The 19,639-nt window shown below is 41.5% G+C and overlaps 1 protein-coding gene across 12 annotated transcripts in view; it reads left to right on the forward strand.

The window, feature by feature from the left end:
- The window catches only part of PTPRM (protein tyrosine phosphatase receptor type M), an 864,300-nt gene that overhangs the window by 467,835 nt on the left and 376,826 nt on the right, over nt 1-19,639 (forward strand). The gene's annotated exons all lie outside the window — the stretch shown is intronic.

Genomic DNA, 19,639 nt, shown 5'->3' on the forward strand with positions numbered 1-19,639 from the left:
TAAGGACTTCAAGAAAAGGTTTTAGGGCCTAGGGTCTTCTGAGTAGCAGTACCTGTTGACTGACCTGCTATGTTTTGTGTTAGAAAATTATGTGGAAAATACTTTATGTACTTGGTGACAATGAAGCCCTTTCTGAGCCAGGCATGTGTTGCTAGGATATGGCGGCTTCAAACAGTCCTACAGCTGCTGTGGTATATTAGCTAAGCTTTCTTGATTCCAAGTAACAGAAACCAAGTGATTTGTGCTTAAGCATAAAAGAGACATATTTATTTTAATTTTTTTTTTTTTTTTTTTTTTTTGAGACGGAGTCTGGCTCTGTCGCCCAGGCTGGAGTGCAGTGACCGGATCTCAGCTCACTGCAAGCTCCGCCTCCTGGGTTTACGCCATTCTCCTGCCTCAGCCTCCCGAGTAGCTGGGACTACAGGCGCCCGCCTCGTCGCCCGGCTAGTTTTTTGTATTCTTTAGCAGAGACGGGGTTTCACCGTATTAGCCAGGATGGTCTCGATCTCCTGACCTCGTGATTCGCCCGTCTCGGCCTCCCAAAGTGCTGGGATTACAGGCTTGAGCCACCGCGCCCGGCCTATTTATTTTAATTTTACTTTAAGTTCCAGGATACATGTGCAGAGTGTGCAGGTTTGTTACATAGGTGTACATGTGCCATGGTGGTTTGCTGCACCTATCAACCCATCATCTAGGTTTTAAGCCCCGCATGCATGAGGTATTTGTCCTAATGCTCCCCCTCCCCTTACACCCCACCCGACAGGCCCTGGTGGGTGTTGTTCCCCTCCCCGTGTCCATGTGTTCACATTGCTCAACTCCCACTTATGAATTTGAACATGCTGTGTTTGGTTTTCTGTTCCTTTGTTAGTTTGCTGAGGATGATGGCTTCCATCCTCACCCTGCAAAGGACATGATCTCATTCTTTTTTATGGCTGCATAGTATTCCATGGTGTGTATGTACCATATTTTCTTTATCCAGTCTATTTTGGTAGAGTTAGGGTCTCACTGTGTGGCTCAGGCTGGTCTTGAACTCCTAGGCCCTAGCAATCTTCCTATCTTAGCCTCTCAAAATGCTGGGACTACAGGCATGAGCCACCATGCCTGGCCTAATTGTGTTCTAACATCTCAGTAAATTATGACTAATCAGTAGATATTTTCAGGTAAAATATTAATTCTATTAATGTTATGAGCACATACATGTATAGATTTGTGGAATAAAATTTGTACTTTGGGGAGTTACATTTGAAAATAAAAATAAAATTCAATAATGAAAAAACAGAAAAGAAAAGGATACAGGCCTCCCTCATAGGGAGGACTGGTCTAGGACTTGGAAGCCTGTCTTAAGCCAGTTCTTTCTGCTCCCCACCCCCATGTCTCTGCCTCCTTTCATTTTTTCTTCTCTCTGAGGGCTGTCCCAGGGACAGGGACACTTTAAATAAAATAATCTGAGATTTACTTCTGTAGAGGAGAGGACCAGTTAAAAAGACTCACTGTGACTTTACCAAAAACACCTGAAGCCATCATATGGCACGTGTGTTGCTCTTGATACTTCTTGCTTTTACCCTGCTACACCCCACATGAGGAAGAGCGCAAGACTGAGCTCTTTAGGGTGCTCCGGGCAGAGAAGGCATGGAAGCTTGGAAAGCGTTTTCTAAGTCTTTTCTGCTACCCTTAATTTTTGCTCATTACTGTTTGTATATAATCCCTGTCGTTTCATGGCTCCTGGCACAGTTGTAAATCTGAATCTTGAAGGGACCTCTGAAGGTCACTGAGACACAGTCACCCAGACAGAAACCATAACAGGTCTACACCCACCATTATTAAATCATGTGTATGGTTAGGAAGTGCTGGCCTTGTAAAGTTAGTGACAGCTGGGCAGCTCCTAACTGCGCTCCTGTTGATCTAGGTCCGTCTCTCTGTAGCTTCCTTCAAGGTGCACATGTTCCCTCTGCAGCAATACAGAATAAGGTCTGGCCTTATCAATGACTTCAAATTCCTGAATATGTACGAAGTCACTCTGTCATTCACTTAAAGATACTTAAATGTCTGCTGTTTACTGGGCAGTGATTAAATGCTATGGATGTCAGGTTTTAAAATGTCTGGCAAACATTTGGAATAGCAACTGGACAAGCTTCTGAGGAAATGGGAGAGGTCAGAAGAGAAGTGGAAGCTTTCCAAGAACACCTCAGCCCCAGGAAGACTAGATATCATCAGTCTGATGTAGCAACGTCCTCTGTATTCAGAGTCACCCAGTGGTTTACAACGTCTTTGACATGCGAGCCAGAAGTCACAATGAAAGGTTAGCCCTCTAATACAGGAATGTAGGGTCTGTGTTGCAGAGGCAATGGAAGGACAAGAGCCAGGGCATTGCAAGTGACAGTGAGAATCATGGATGGGATAAGGTAGGCTACCCCAGCTAGGGAGGAAAAGAGGGAAAAGTCGGAAGGAAAGGGGCTGATAGCTGGGAAGAGATGGACAAAGTAATGAAAGAGACTAAAACTTCAGTCAAGTGAATTTAGAGAGGACATTAATCCTGGGTGATATAATAATAAAATACTTGTATAAAGTTCTTGTATGTTCTCAGGAACAGGGGTTGCTGATACCATGTACCAATGTGGAAGAGACATATGTAGGCTGACTGGTTTCAGAAAAAGACCATATTGGTCATCTTATGTGTATTTAACTTAGGATAATACTGGATATAGTTTTCATTTAAGTAGTGTAAGTTTGCATTCATAACTTGGCATAAAGTGTTTTATCTCAAGAACTTACTTAACTTGCTCTTTAAAGTTCATTGCAGCCAATTGGTACACAGATAGTTTTAGAGTGTTCTATTGTTTTTCCTGAGAATTAGACTAAGTAATGTGAGAGGAGTCTTAAAATGTTAAATGAAAAGGTTCAGTTTTAGGCAATTTTTGAGAGCTCATCATTTTCAAGCAGAGGAAAACTTTTTTAAAAACATTATAGAAGCCAACTGGAATTGAACATGTTAAAAATTGCTATGGGTAATGTACAATGTAAATAATAATTCTTTGCCAAGTTAAAATGGTAAATTATCAGAAGATGCACACACGCACACACACACCCCTCCTATGAGTGAACCATTTTCTGGCTTTGGATTTTTCTGTCTTTAATGAGTCATTTTTAAATATGTGTTTTAATCAATAGGAGTGCTAATTACTCACATAACTGCTTCAAATTATTATGTACTTATTTTTCATGGGCTACATGTATGCCTTTAGGTTGCTGTCATGGGTCCATAGGGACAGAAAACACGGAAGGTGCTATACTTGCTCTTAGGAAATCTCACATTGGTCTGTGTATTATGAGGTCAGAAATGACTTTTAATGTCTGGTATGAGGTGAGCTCTGTTTTTGTTTTATTTCTTTAATTTCTGCTTCTTTTAGTATTAGTAGCCTTATTTATTGATTTAAGCATTGTTAGCTGATTTTTTTCCTTTATTTCAAGTTACTGAAAATTTAAATGTCACATTTCTGACAGCCGTATCATTTGGTTGCTCTCCACCATTAGTTTCTCTTGGGGCCTGACCGATTGTTCACAGTTTTGGCTGTCATTCTTACTGCTCTATGGCTGTGGGTGTTTCTGTCAAAGAGGACTGTGAATTGCGAATATAGTGGCAGTTTCATGGCTTGTTGGCAAGGTGACCATGTAATTTGTCATCTGAACAAAGGTGCTTTGGGCTAATCACGGTAATGCCAGGACAACGTGCTTAACCCATTTCAAACCAGGACATATGGGCACTCAACTTATAGGTGACCATTTTGCAGTTCAGAGCCTTAAATTGTCCATGTTTCAGCAAATCACTCTCTTACATAAGACTGCACTTTTCACACCAAATTCCAAAGATTTGGAAACCCAAATCATTTTTTTTTAACTGAGACAGGGTCTTGCTTTGTCACCCAGGCTGGAGTGCAGTGGCGTGATGGACTCACTGCAGCCTTGACTTCTGAGACTCAAGCGATCCTTCCACCTCAGCCCCCCCCAGTAGCTGGTACTACAGATGCATGCCACCATGCCTGGCTAATTTGTGTTGTTTTAGGAGAGACAGTGTTTCACCATGTTGCCCAGGCTTGTCTGCAACTCCTGGACTCAACTGATCGTCCTGCTTTGGCCTCAGCTGATCCTCCTGCCTTGGCCTCCCGAAGTGCTGGTATTACAAGCATGAGTGACTGTACCCGGCCCAAATCTTACTTTATATGCAGAACTATGTGGTAGAAGTGGTGCCTTCCTAGAATAGCAGTTTTAATCAGGGCTAAATATTGTGCAGTACTCTTTTTGTATTAGACATATTTTAATGGAACATGACCCAAAATGTGCATTTTTCTAGATAAAATTTTGGGTCTTCAGAGAAATACCACGTTTGCAGCAAGTTGCTTAATAGAGCACCTCCAGGCCTCTCTGGTCTCTCTCCACTTAGACCAAAGTGATACTTCGGTCTGCAGGTTTGAAAAGAGCTGACTTAAGTGACCATACATTTTGAAGATAAGAAAAACTAACTGTGGTCTGAAAACGTCTGGACATTCCTGCTGCTCTTCTTTTGTTGAATAGAGACATAAAGGTTATGACTGGGGGGAGGGAGAAGACCACTGGGGTCTCGCGTCACTGTTAAAAATCTACCTGATTAGGTGCCAGGTGAGGTTTCTTCTTTGAGTTACTCGATGTCTTTAAACTTTCTGGTAAAAGGTGAATACACTCCAGGAAGGTGTTCATTGATTCATTTAAGAATTGTTTGGTGTGCTTATTTTTTATATCTGTATTTTATATAACATGAAGTATTTACAGTAGCAGAAACATAAGAAATGAATTATTTCAACAGTTGGTACCATATTAGGGAGAGAACTTTGTTTAGGAAAATATCTTGACCTAAAACCTGAGGTCACAGTTTTTCAAGGGAACAAAAGTAATTAAACCATTCTGGATAAAAACAGAGTTTTGAAGATGGGAGGAGTGAGAGGAGATAGGACTGAGCTTTAAGGTAAAAACTCCAAGGATTTCTTTTCAATATTTAGTTGTCTATCATGAAGCCCTTCCAGTCTACTCCCTGAGAACTTCAGTTATGTGTGCTGCACAGGTAAATGCCTGTGTCAGAGATTTTCCAGGGAGAGCAGAAGGAAAAAGGTGCTTTTTCAGTGAATGTGTGTGAAGCCCCAGTATTCACAGGATTCATCAAGACAAAGATTTGAGCAAGAGCTCAAAGCCCAAAGAACAAATGTATTCCCACCTACTCAAAACTCAGACAAATTGCTAGGCTCAAATGCAAGGCACCTTTAGATAAAAGTGCAGGGTTGAAGATAATTTCTTTTCTATTCAGAGACAGGATTTCTCAGCTCACCTTTGGGTTGAGTTTATAAGACTTTTATGCCTGCTTGGAAAGTCTGAGAACATCCTAGTAATCAGGGATAAATTTAGAGAAGTGGAAGCAGGTGATATCAAACACCAGCTTCTTTTCCATTTGCATAGACATATCCAAGGCCATGAATCCTTTGACATGGGCCAGAGGTTCTAAGTGGAATGGTACGAAGGAATTAAAATGACACCTGTAGCAACAGAAGAATATGTGAACTACAAGAAATTGGGATACAAAATCACAGCATTAAGAGTCTCAACAGAAGTGTGTTGAACAATAAACAGCAGTTTTGTTTACTTCATGCTGAATCCTGGTATGTAGCATATTATTTCAACAGTATTTCAGTTATTACTGTAGTTTCAAATATTAATATGCTTAAGCTGGGCACAGTGGCTCATACCTGTAATCCCAACGCTTTCGCAGGCCGAGGTGGGTGGATTACTTGAGGTCAGGAGTTCAAGACCAGCCTGGCCAACATGGTGAAACCCTGTCTCTACTAAAAATACAAAACATCAGCCAGGTATGGTGGTGCACGCCTGTAGTCCCAGCTACTTGGGCGGCTGAGGCAGGAGAATCACTTTAACCCGGGAGGTGGAGGTTGCAGTGAGCCAAGATCATGCCATGGCACACCAGTCTGGGTGACAGAGTGAGACTCCATCCCAAAAAAAAAAAAAAAAAGAAAAGAAAGAAAAAGAGGCTTAAAACTGAGCAAAGCTTGTCATTTTTTTAAAAAATGTGACTCATTTGGTGTGGTCTTGTACAATAAGGCATTAACTTCCTGAACTAGTGATAGATTCATAAACAAACCATTTCCTCTGTCAAAGAATCTTTTTAAAATATAGATATTGGATACCCAAGTTATTAATATTTATTAGGACACAAATAGATACCCATTTTTACTGGCTCATATTCTTCTGTATTGTGTGTATGAAATAAAGAGCATTTCCCTAAGTTTGAAAATACTCGTTCCTTCATCATAAAACAAAATTCACTTCTAACAAAGAACTATAAAATACTGTAAAAGTTAATTAAGTCTTGATTTATCCATTTAATGATTTAATGATTAGCCTTTCAAGATTTCAGTGATATATAATTCAGTCTTTTTATTATCTTAATATAAATAAGTTTGACAATTATTTCATGATCCTAGTTGCATTCAATTTTTACTTAGAGATGTCCTGATATTTAATTCTTACTCCAGAATGAGAAACATATCCCTTAAGATAATAGAAGTCCTTGCTGCTTTAGCATATGAGAGTGATTAGGATTTTACATTCCTCTAGAATCTATTTAATATGGAAATGTGTACACTTGTAGGGTGATAACCTTCGTAAGTCATTTGAGATTTCTACTTAATCAGATTCTGCCCATTTCTGCTAATATATTGCATAGCCAAATACATATGTGTATAAAAGTGCTTATTTATCAGTCAGATGTTAAAGAGACTTCCCACATAGCAAAATAACAAACCAGCATAGAACAGGAAGACCATTAGCCTTTAAAAGTTGATTTTAGTAGAAGAGCATGATTTCTGAATTAGTGTGGAAGATTAGATAAAGAAGAACCAAGTGAAAAACTATCAGCTTACTGCAGTTTTAGAAAAACGGTCGACTAGATACAAAGACAAGTCTTATATTTAAAAAAAAAATTGCAAATAAATACGTAGAATTTATCACTGGGTCACTTTTCATCTGTCAGCCATTTCTTCCATCTCTAGCCCCAACCCCTGTCTTCTGTCTCTTCTTGACGCCTCCGTCTACCCGATCCCTTCTCTGTTATCTCCTATCACTGCCCCCTGGTTGATTGTCTTTATGCGCATGGCCATTCATTGTTTCTTTCTTTTTTTGTTTTTTGTTTTTTGAGACAGAGTCTTGCTCTGTCACCCAGGCTAGAGTGCAATGATAACGATCTGAGTTCACAGCAACCTCCGCCTCCCGGGCTCAAGTGATTCTTCTGCTTCAGCTTCCCGAGTAGCTGGGATTACTGGCACATGCCACCACACCAGGCTAATTTTTGGTAGAGATGGGGTTTTGCCATTTTGGCCAAACTGGTCTTGAACTCCTGGCCACACATGATCCTCCCACCTTGGCATCCCAAAGTGCTGGGAATACAGGTGTGCACCACCGTGCCCAGCGCATTGTTGCCTTTGAAACACCTTCCAGTCTGATTATCCATCCTGATGATCATCGTTAGGTATGTAGGTCCCTAATCTGATAACCTGATTTTCTTCCTGGAGAGGATCAAGTGGATACTAGCATAATGCTTGGCCTTTAGTCTCACTCCCAGAAAATTTATTAAATAAATGTAAATACAACACGTGTATTTTTCTGTTTAGAGATAGCACCTTCAGCATGTTTTTAATTCATGGGCATTTTCAATATGAACTGTTGTCCAGAACTTGCCCATTAAAACCATATGTGTAAACCATATGTGTAATACTTTCTATGCTGCCTCCCAGAGCCCAACTTAGCAGTTGCCTTAATAAATTATTCATTAATTAGGCTAATATTTATTAAATACCTACTATATAGGACACTGGAGTTGGGGGTCATTGTAGTAGTCAGGGTAAAAGAAAAGCCCATTTCTGCCTTGCTAGCATATCAGCTGGCTGAATAACAAGAGCATTTACCAAGAGAGCATGACGAGGAAGGTGAAGTGCAAAGAAGATCGTGAATGTAATCATGACAGTGTCTCCTTCACCACCGCGCCCTTTATATTGGGAATAACATCTCAAATGCTGGCAAGATCATTGACTTTTAATTTATATTCTTTGATTGTTACTTGTAGAGCACTCTAATCCCACTGAATCCCTCAGGAAATGGACGTGTAGGTCCTTCATTCTCTTTCTCAGCAACACCAGGGCTGGGCCTTCCCTATGCAATGGCTTACTCCCTGTATATCCTACATGGAGGCTGTGGTAACTTCCTGTCTGGTTCATTCATATGGGTTCTCTCGCCTTATGGTCAGTTTGACCACCCTGACATACCTGCCTGCCTGGAGTTCCCGCCCTCACACCTGCCCTGCCTGGAGCACCCTCCCCCACACCTGCCCTGCCTGGAGCGCCCTCCCCCACACCTGTCCTGCCTGGAGCACCCCTCCCTCACACCTGTCCTGCCTGGAGCACCCCTCCCTCACACCTGTCCTGCCTGGAGCGCCCTCCCCCATACCTGTCCTGCCTGGAGCACCCCTCCCCCACACCTGTCCTGCCTGGAGCACCTCCCCCACACCTGCCTGCCTGGAACACCCTCTCCCACACCTGTCCTGCCTGGAGCACCCCTCCCCCACACCTGCCCTGCCTGGAGCACCCCTCCCTCACACCTGTCCTGCCTGGAGCACCCTCCCCCACACCTGCCCTGCCTGGAGCACCCTCCCCCACACCTGTCCTGCCTGGAGCACCCCTCCCTCACACCTGTCCTGCCTGGAGCACCCTCCCCCACACCTGTCCTGCCTGGAACACCCTCCCCCACACCTGTCCTGCCTGGAGCACCCCCCCTCACACCTGCCCTGCCTGGAGCACCCTCCCCCACACCTGTCCTGCCTGGAACACCCTCCCCCACACTGCCCTGCCTGGAGCGCCCTTCCCCCACACCTGTCCTGCCCGAGCACCCCCACACACACACACCTGTCCTGCCTGGAGTGCCCCTCCCCCACCTGTCCTGCCTGGAGCACCCCCCCACACACACCTGTCTTGCTTGGAGTGTCCCTCCCCAACACCTGCCCTGCCTGGAACACCCTCCCCCACACCTGCCCTGCCTGGAGCGCCCTTCCCCCACACCTGTCCTGCCCGGAGCACCCCCACACACACACCTGTCCTGCCTGGAGTGCCCCTCCCCCACACCTGTCCTGCCCGGAGCACCCCCACACACACACCTGTCTTGCTTGGAGTGTCCCTCCCCCACACCTGCCCTGCCTGGAAGCCCCCTCCCCCACACCTGCCCTGCCTGGAACACCCTCCCCCACACCTCTCCTGCCTGGAGCACCCCCCACACACACCTGTCCTGCCTGGAGGCCCCCTCCCCCACACCTGCCCTGCCTGGAACACCCTCCCCCACACCTGTCCTGCCTGGAGCACCCACACACACACACCTGTTCTGACAGCAGTGCCCCTCCCCCACACCTATCCTGCCTGGAGTGTCCTCTCCTCGTGCTTGCTTGGCCACATTCTGTCTACTCTTCTAGTCTTAGCTGGAGTGTCACCTCTTTTGGGAAACCATCCTGCACTGGCTCCCTGCCACTATCCCACCACATCCCCACTGAGAATTCCTTCCTTCCCTCCCTGTACTCTTGTGTATATTGTATATGCCTCCATCACTGTCCTGATAAATATCTGTCATTCTCAGCAGTTTACATGTCAGTCTTCTCCACCAGTGTGAGCTCCTCGAGAGTAGAGATCCTGTCTTATACACTTACTCAGTTTAGTATCTCCAGCATCAATATAGTGCCTGGCACACAGTGAGCCTGCAGGAAATACTTACTGGCTGTATTGAGTGTTTTCCTCCTCATGTCTTCCCAATGTCCACAGGACGAGATTGAAACTTTACTGCCCACTGTGTGATCTGACCATCCGTGTGGCTGATCTGACTGTCCGTGTGGCTGAGGTGGCCTGTCTGCATGCCTCAGCCCTGTGATCCAGTTGCATTCCATGCACCGTGACCTTTTGCTAGTGATGTTATCCTTACCCAGATGTGTTCCTTCTTTTTCCCTGCCAAGTGAACAGCACAGACCAATCCATTCCTTTAAGCAAGAGCACAGGTGTCACCATCTTTAAAAAGCACACAAGTTGCTGTCAATCTGCGTTATGTCTCTCTTCTCAGAACCTTCAAGGAAGATACTGCATATGCTTTGTACAATACAGTGTGGACATCAGATGCCATCTTTATTCACATAGTCCGTGTAGATTACATTCATGCCCACCATCAAAGAAGATACTTTTTGAGCATGAAAGTTGTATCTTATATGTCTTTAATTTTCCCAGCAGCACTGAACATAGTTTGAGGCCTTAAGCTGGGTACCAAGTAATTGTTGCTGTAGGCAGAATGGAGTGGAAAGTGATGTGAGAGCCTAGTCCCTGAAACAGTGGTTTCTCAACATGATTTCAAGGGAGTGTCCGAGAGTTCTCCCCACCACCATGGTCTGTCAGTGTGAGGATTTGCTCAAAACCACGCATAAGGAATACTATGTCAAAGTGACCATGCTAGTGGCATTTCTTAGTGTGTGTTCCAGTAGTAATAGCCTGTGGACCCTGGGCTTATTTTGAAGTTCATCCGTCTATTTTAGTATAATACATTTTGAAATATTAAGTTATTTCAATTCCGTTATTGAAAACTTTTTCTCTGTTCTGTGTAGAAGATAGATGGGATCCCCAAAATTAGGTATCTTCTCTCAAAATGTATGTGAAATAGCATCAACTTTACAAATAATCCAAAGACAACGTGAGGTGATTCAACTGACATTCTTAGTATGGTGACAGGTACACCGTAGGTCCTCGGTATGTTGATTGATGAATGAGACAGTTATTAAACTTCGGAAAGATTCTTTGTATATGTTGTATATTAAAAAATCACAAATTCTGTGTCATAAAATCTCACAAAAGACGAGTTTATACCATTAATGGTAGAATAAAATGCCTGTGTACTACCCAAAATTTTCCTAAATTTTGACATTGAACACTTGTGTTTTCTTTATACTTTGAATCTTTTTTCTCCATTTTTGGAAGAGTGTGTGCTTGTTTGTATTTTACTCCCTCCTTGGAAAACAGTTGCCCATTCATTTGATCTTTGAGAAACTTAAGCAATTATTTAATATTTATTTCTATCTTTGCTTTTTTGGTGTAAGTTTCGTGTTGCATAGGCTGTTCGGTAGTAAACACTTCAGTTAGCACATGCTGATCACACTCTTAAATCTTCACCCACTTGAAGATAACTGATGTAACCTTCTGGAAATTAAGGCTGTAAATTTTCAGGTAGGGATTTCAGTGTTGCTGCAATCAATACTTTGCAGATAGTGCTAACAGCTTTTTCTATGAAATATGTTGGCTAGTGGGTGGAAAATCAATGTCTGGGAATGAAAAACAGGTGTCAAGTTTGATAGGGACATCATGCGTTTGATATTTGGAGGCCAGAGGAGCCTGTCAACAAACACAGCAGTAATTCTGTCAGATGCAGTATGTGTGGAATTAATGAAAATGCCAGGAACAAAGCAGTCTGGACAGCAAGCTCGTTCTGCAAAAAACTCAGGGCAAAAATGGATCTTCCTCTTGCACCTTAAGTGAATGAATTACAGAAAGACATTGGAGTTCAAACTAAGGCATGTTTGCAGCACTATAGAGCCTGACAGGAGGAAACAATAGGCAGAGGAGTAAGAGGTAGCCACACCACCCCACTCAAAGGGACTCTGCCAAGTGTCCGGCAGATGTCTGGCTGCTGTAATAGAGGGCTGTAATTTAATTTGGAAGTTGCTGAACACAAGCCAATCAGCAATCTTTTCTAAGCCAGTCGAGCTTGGCCTCATTCAGAAGTTGGTGAAAAATGAAGGCCTGGTCGGGCGCGGTGGCTCACGCCTGTAATCCCAGCATTTTGGGAGGCCGAGGCGGGCAAATCACAAGGTCAGGAGATCGAGACCACGGTGAAACCCTGTCTCTATTAAAAATACAAAAAATTAGCCGGGTACAGTGGCAGGCGCCTGTAGTCCCAGCTACTCAGGAGGCTGAGGCAGGAGAATGGCGTGAACCCGGGAGGCGGAGCTTGCAGTGAGCCGAGATTGCCTCACTGCACTCCAGCCTGGGCGACAGAGCGAGACTCCGCCTCAAAAAAAAAAAAAAAAAAAAAAATGAAGGCCTGAGTTAGCCAAGTAGAGAGAAGGAGCGAGAGATAAACAGTGAAGACACTGATAACATGCAAAATACTTGCAAATATGGCGACCATCAGTGTCCTATGATAGAGAGGATGCACAGTTATGCAGTATTTGGGAACTATTTGGCATTCAATAAATTAGGGGAAAAATAATGTTAAAAAAAGGAGACAAAATTATTAGTCATTGTTGTTCATAGTATTCTCTTCCTGGAAAATGTAGAAGAAACTACTGAAAATCAATTAAAACTGTTACAAAAGTCCAGCAAATACATAGTTACAAAGTAACATATAAAAACCAGTAAGTCTGGAGCCACATTGCTTGGATTCTAATTGTGGCCCTACTACCGATCAGTTATGCAAACTTGGGCAAGTCTTTTAACATTTGTGCCTCAGTTTCCTCATGTGTGAAAATGGGGATGTGGTGCATATGAAATAAATTATTGTATGTGAAACCTCATAATAGTGCCTGTTACGCAGTTAGTCCAATATAACATTTCCTCTTAGTGTTGTTTCCACTGCTGTTCCTAGCTTTCCTATAATCTTCATAGAAAATATAATTAAGATTTCATTTACAGTAGCAATAAAGAGTATACAATAGGAAACCAGAAATGAGTTATTTACTAACTGGTTTGGGGCAGCAGAATTATCATTTGGAAAAAAATACAATTAGATTAACCCCGTATAGATTAAGGTTTAACCAATATATACTGAGGTTTAACCTCGTAGAGATTAAGCTTTAACTGAAACAAATGAAGCCTTGGAAGTACTAAAAAAAAAAAAAAAAAAAGGATAGGCAAATATTTTTTGTAGTTTTGAGCATTGAAAAGCCTGAGATTCTTCTCAGTATGATCTCAAAATTCAACATCATTAAATAAAAGATTGCTGAATTTGACTACGTAGTTTTACATCTATTTGTACGAAACTATTTTTTAAAGAGAAGGGCAAATGACAACCTAGAGAAAAAGTTTTAAATTTGAAGTAAAAATAACTTCAGTCTATTATAGGGTCTTAAAAAATCAATTAAAAAAATGAATACTATAATATAAAATGGGCAAAGGACTGTAACAGGCAATTTGTGAAAATAGAGATAAAAATACCTGTTAAACATATTTTAAAAGTCAGCACCAGCTCTCAGCACAGATGTAAATACTATATATGTACGGACACTATACACATATAGTGTATAGACACTATACATATAGGGTATGTATAGTATATATATGTATAGTATACACTATATGTATAGACACTGTACAGTCATGTGTCACCCAACAATAAGGATATACTCTGAGAATGTGTCTCTGGCCATTTCATGATTGTGCAGGCATCGTAGAGTGCACAGACACAAACCTAGATGGTAGAGCCAACTACACACCCAGGGTGTATGGTGTGACCCATTGCTCGTAGGCTGCAAACCTGCACAGCATGTGACTGTACTGAATACTACAGGCAACTGTAACACAATGGTAAGCATTTGTGTAGAAAAGGTACAGTAAAAATGTATTATAATCTTATGGGACCACTGTCTTATACACAGTTCGTCATTGTCCAGAATATCATTCTGTGGGACATCACTGTGTAGATTTGTTAATGTCTATCGAATCGAAAAGTTTGTTTTTAAATGATAGTACCTGTATTATGGACGAATAACCTTTTACTGGTTATTGTAACAAATTTCTAACTTCCTAACACAAACTTCTAACTTAAGGCAACAGAAATGTATTCTCACACAGCCTGCGGAAGTCTGAAATCAAGGTGTTGGCAGGGCCGTGCTCCTTTCAGAAGCTTTAGGGCAGATTCCATCCCTTGCTTCTTCCAGCTTCTGGTGGTTCTTGCCAACCGCTGGTTCATGGTTCCACCACTCCAGTCTCTGCCTCCATCTTCATGTGGCCTTCACTGCATTTGGCTTTCAAATCTCCCTTGTGTGTCTCCAGAAAAGTGCAGATTCTTGGATTTAAGGTCAACCCATGTGATCTAGGATGGTCTCTTCATCTCTAGATCTTTACATTAATTACATGTGGAAAGATTTTTTTTCCCCCAAACTAGGTCACATTCACAGGTTTTGGGACACAGACTTATCTTTTGGGGAGCCACTACTCAGCCCACCCTCTGACCCCAAAACGTCCCCCATCCCATGTGTAAAATACATTCACCCTATCCCAACATCCCTAAAAGTCTCAACCCACTATAGTGTCCAGTCTAAATCCAAAATCCCATTTAAATATCTTCAGCTCAGAAATACCAAGTTTCATCATCTAAATCATCTGAACCAGATATGGCTGAGCCTCTGGACATGATCCATCTGTGGGCAAAATCCCCATTCATCTGTATACCTGTGAAAGTAAAAAAAAAAGTTATCTGCTTCTAAAATACAATGGTGGGACAGGCCTAGGATAGATACCCTAGTTCCACAAAGGAGAAATTGGAAGGAATAAAGGGGCCACAAGACCCAAGCTAGTTTAAAATCCAGCAGAGCAAACTCCATTGTATTTCAGAGCCTAAGAATAATACTCTGTGGCCCAGTGCTGCACTCTGGCTCACAGTTCTGCCGGCTTCTGCCTCTGGGTTCGAGGCTGTCCCCTAGGGATTGTTTTCCTTTTCCTTGAACAATAGTATATATTTTCAGCCAAGTAGCTCTATCAGCCTGTTTTCTTCCTGTAGAATTCCAGAAGTCTGACAGCCTTCCTTCATCTCATCCCGTCTCTGTCCTCATTCTGTCCAAGCTGGTAGTGTTTGTGCTGATGCAACATTTCCATAAGCCTAGTGGGTCTCCTGTGTATGTTAGAGGATCCAGGTCATTAAACAAGAGAGGCCTCCATGGAATTTTCGAGGATAACCCCATTCTTATTCCTGTCTTCTGCTGACATGGCTGATTGGCTCCATGAGTCACACACATAATCCCCTTAGCAAATGGCTGTCCAGCCATTCCCTTGACCCTCTCTCCAGAGCACCTTTCTCCACAGTGGACAGCCTAATTTTAATATCCTTTGCAATCTGCATAGCCAGGAATCTTCCAAACTATCAAGTGCTGATGTCTTTGGCTTAACAGTTTCTTTCTCCATTCATCTCTTTTCCACTTCCATTTTATTATAAACGGCAATGAGAAACCAGGATGCACCTTCAAACTTTGGCTTGGATATTTCAGCTAAATTGAACAAAAAGTTTAATGCTTAGGTTTATTTATCTGTGAAGAAAAATAACCTGCAAATCATGCAGAAAAAGTATAATCATCCCTCAGTATCCATGGGGGATTAGTTCCAAGACTGCCCCCCTCTTCCCCACCAGGACACTAAAATCTGCATCTACTTAAGTCCCTGATATAAAATGGTGTGCCATGTGCACACCCTCCTATAGCCTTTAAGGCATCTCTAGATTGTTTATAATACCCAATACAATGTAAATACTGTGTAAATAGTTCTTATACTGTATTGTTTTTTATTTGTATTATTTTTAATTTTTTTCTCATTATTTTTGGCCCAAGGTTGGCTGAATCTGCAGATGCAGAAATCGCAGATATGGAGGGCTGACCGTACCTATAAAAAGAGGGCAGATCCCATGTTAACGTGTTCTGTCCACAAAAGAAATAAACACAAACTGGAGAGGTACAAGGAAACTTTTGGAGATGACAGATATGTTTATTACCTTGATTGTGGTACAGGGGCACATGGACATATCCAAATTCATCACACTGTATACATTAAATATGTACAGTATTTCCTATCTCAATTATTTTTTAACAACTCTGTTTTTTAAACAATTGAGGTTCAAGGTGACTAAGGAAATAAGCTACTTGAAATGATTTTAGAATACTGACATTTATTATGCCTCAGTGTATATCTTATTGAGTATCTTAGACAAAGCACCTATGCCTCAGTAAGAATGAGATGCCAAAATGGAGTACACACTCCAAATATTATTGAAATACAACGGAAAAGGATAGTTTCAGGCTGAGTAGCCACATCATGCTGGAGGCTGCATCAACCGGTGGTGTTTACTGTGAGAAAGGAAGACTTGGGGGATCATGGTATCCCCTGGCATGCGTCAGGGTACCTCCGGGAAACAGAAGGATAAAAATTATTTTGTTTGGTTTCAAAGGAAAAAATGGGTTGGTTCAAGGAGGTTGTTCTGGCACAATAGAAAATACTCTACACTCTGATTTGTCCCAAGCAGCAACTACTTCCCCAAGGCAGTGCATGCTGAGACAGAAGACAAAGTAACCTTTTAGAGACTTTTATAGAGGGGCTTATGCATTGGGTAAGTAGTTGTACTAAATTGTCCTTTGTTCCTTTTTTAACACTAAAACAGTGGGAACCAAGGCTGTCGGTAGAAGACCTCTTTTCCTATGTAGTTTCTCAAGGGAAACTTGAGATCCTCAAGGGAGTTCCTCAAGGGAGGAGGACTGGCTAAGGTGCAAAGATAGTAAATGGAAAGTACTTTGTTCCCAAGTGACTTTATTATTTTGACTGCAGCATACAATGATTTTTTGTGGACAGAATGTAATGTGTGGGCACTCAGCTATACATGCATTAAAAGTTATGATTTCTCAGAGATGTCGTTAACCATGGATGGATTTAAGACCAGTTTGCAGAACCAGGCAAGTGTCTTAGGCACTCTCTGACTTCTGTGCCATTTCCTCTCTTGTTGTCTGAGCTCCTGCAACATTGAAGATTTAATTTGGATGCTTCACTTGAGTGCAAATGTAATGTGGGTATATCCAAATTGGATATGTGTTGTTGTGGCTCAAAGATGGACGTATTTACAACTGATTATGCAAATATAGGTTTTCTCATGTCTACAGTGGCATAAATTTTAAATGCAGGAAAGTTGCTGTTTACTGGGTGTTTATCAGTGCTAAGGTTTATGCTTAATGAACTTCCTCCACTGGGATTATGGGCTCCTTGTTTTATGAAAGAAATCATTCCCTAAGCAAATGATTCTCTCAGCCAGAAATGAATGATCTGGACAAAATATGGGTGTTGTGTATAAGTAATATATGAAGTTCAATAAACAATCCTAAGCCAAAAGAACAAAGCTGGAGGCATCACACTACCTGATTCAAACTATACTACAAGGCTACAGTAACCAAAACAGCATGGTACTGGTACCAAAACAGAGATACAGACCAATGGAACAGAACAGAGCCCTCAGAAATAATACCACATATCTACAACCATCTGATCTTTGACAAACCTGACAAAAACAAGAAATGGGGAAAGAATTCCCTATTTAATAAATGGTGCTGGGAAAACTGGCTAGCCATAAGTAGAAAGCTGAAACTGGATCCCTTCCTTACACCTTATACAAAAATTAATTCAAGATGGATTAGAGACTTAAATGTTAGACCTAAAACCATAAAAACCCTAGAAAAAAAACCTAGGCATTGAGGACATAGGCATGGGCAAGGACTTCATGTCTAAATCACCAAAAGCAATGGCAGCAAAAGCCAAAATTGACAAATGGGATCTAATTAAACTGAAGAGCTTCTGCACAGCAAAAGAAACTACCAACAGAGTGAACAGGCAACCTACAGAATGGGAGAAAATTTTGCAATCTACTCATGTGACAAAGAGCTAATATCCAGAACCTACAAAGAAGTCAAACAAACTTACAAGAAAAAAACAACCCCATCAAAAAGTGGGCAAAGGATATGAACAGACACTTCTCAAAAGAAGACATTTATGTAGCCAAGAGACACATGAAAAAATGCTCATCATCACTAGCCATCAGAGAAATGCAAATCAAAACCACAATGAGATACCATCTCATACCAGTTAGAATGGCAATCATTAAAAAGTCAGGAAACAACCGGTACTGGAGAGGATGTGGGGAAATAGGAACACTTTTACACTGTTGGTGGGACCGTAAACTAGTTCAACCATTGTGGAAGACATTCCTCAAGGATCTAGAACTAGAAATACCATTTGACCCAGCCATCTCATTACTGGGTATATACCCAAAGGATTATAAATCATGGTGCTATAAAGATACATGCACACGTATGTTTATTGCGGCACTATTCACAATAGCAAAGACTTGGAACCAACTCAAATATCCATCAATGACAGACTGGATTAAGAAAATGTGGCACATATACACGATGGAATACTATGCAGCCATGAAAAGGGATGAGTTTGTGTCCTTTGTAGGGACATGGATGCAGCTGGAAACCATCATTCTCAGCAAACTATCACAAGAACAGAAAACCAAACACCGCATGTTCTCACTCATAGGTGGGAATTGAACAATGAGATCGCTTGGACACAGGAAGGGGAACATCACATACCAGGACCTGATGTAGGGTGTGGGGAGTGGGGAGGGATAGCATTAGGAGATATACCTAAAGTAAATGATGAGTTAATGGGTGCAGCACACCAACATGGCACATGTATACATATGTAATAAACCTGCACGTTTTGCACATGTACCATAGAACATAAAGTATAATTTTAAAAAAATCTAAGATAAGGAGAAAAGTCTATTTTTAGGGCTGTATTGTCAGACTAAAGGTTTCTTGAACATCCCTGTACTTTTTGTAGCCTCTCCTCACACTTAAAACCTTCATTAGTTACAATTGTCACATCTTCTCAACTACTTAACCGGAAATAAAGTTCTTTTATCTTTACTAATTTCCAGGCTATCAGAAATGTACTTGTGAGGAAAAATATTTTCTGCTTCAGATAATGGCTTCTTTACATGTTTGAAAAGTCTCCCTTTCCTTTTTAAACCTGATTTTACTATTTAATTAATGAGAAAGCATACTGTCCTTCTGTTGCTGATTCAACATCTTAAGTGTGAGAAGCCTATATTTAGTTAACTGCAGTTACTGAAAATACCCATTTCTCTTGAGGTACTAAATTGCTCATTTTGGGAAATGAGTCTAATGTATATGTAAATGAAATAGTCTGAATTCCTGTAAGTATACTTTCTCTAATATCCTAGCTTCACAAATCTTTTCGTTTCCAATTCTCTGATTATTTTTTTTTCTCAGTCCAATTCTGATTTGTAAAATTTTAAGTGAGTTCATTTTCTTAAGTTAATTCTGGGGTGTTCTTTAAAGGCTGAGTGTGGATTCAGTGGTAGTACTCTGCTAATCTGAGAAGAGGAGGTCGGAGATAGTGATGGACTAGCGAGAAATCCACACACCCAAAAAGCATGTGGAAGGGTGCAGAGGTGGGAGCCATAGTGTTGTATGTTAGCTCCTGATCAGTGACATTTATCTAATAATTTTGGTGTTTTCCTCCTTTTTGTATGTCACCGTTTGACCTTAAACACGGTTCTACTTTTGCAGTTCCTATGGTATATTAAAATTATGTATGTTTGACTGGTGTAATAGACTCTGAGCTTCTTGTCTTTTTCATGTTTTTATCACTTGTTAATTTATGGTGCATAATCAATTACTATTTATTGAATGAAAGAAGAT

Source organism: Trachypithecus francoisi, unplaced genomic scaffold, assembly GCF_009764315.1.
Source record: "Trachypithecus francoisi isolate TF-2019V2 unplaced genomic scaffold, Tfra_2.0 Lachesis_group19, whole genome shotgun sequence".
NCBI classification, from domain to species: Eukaryota; Metazoa; Chordata; class Mammalia; order Primates; family Cercopithecidae; genus Trachypithecus; species Trachypithecus francoisi.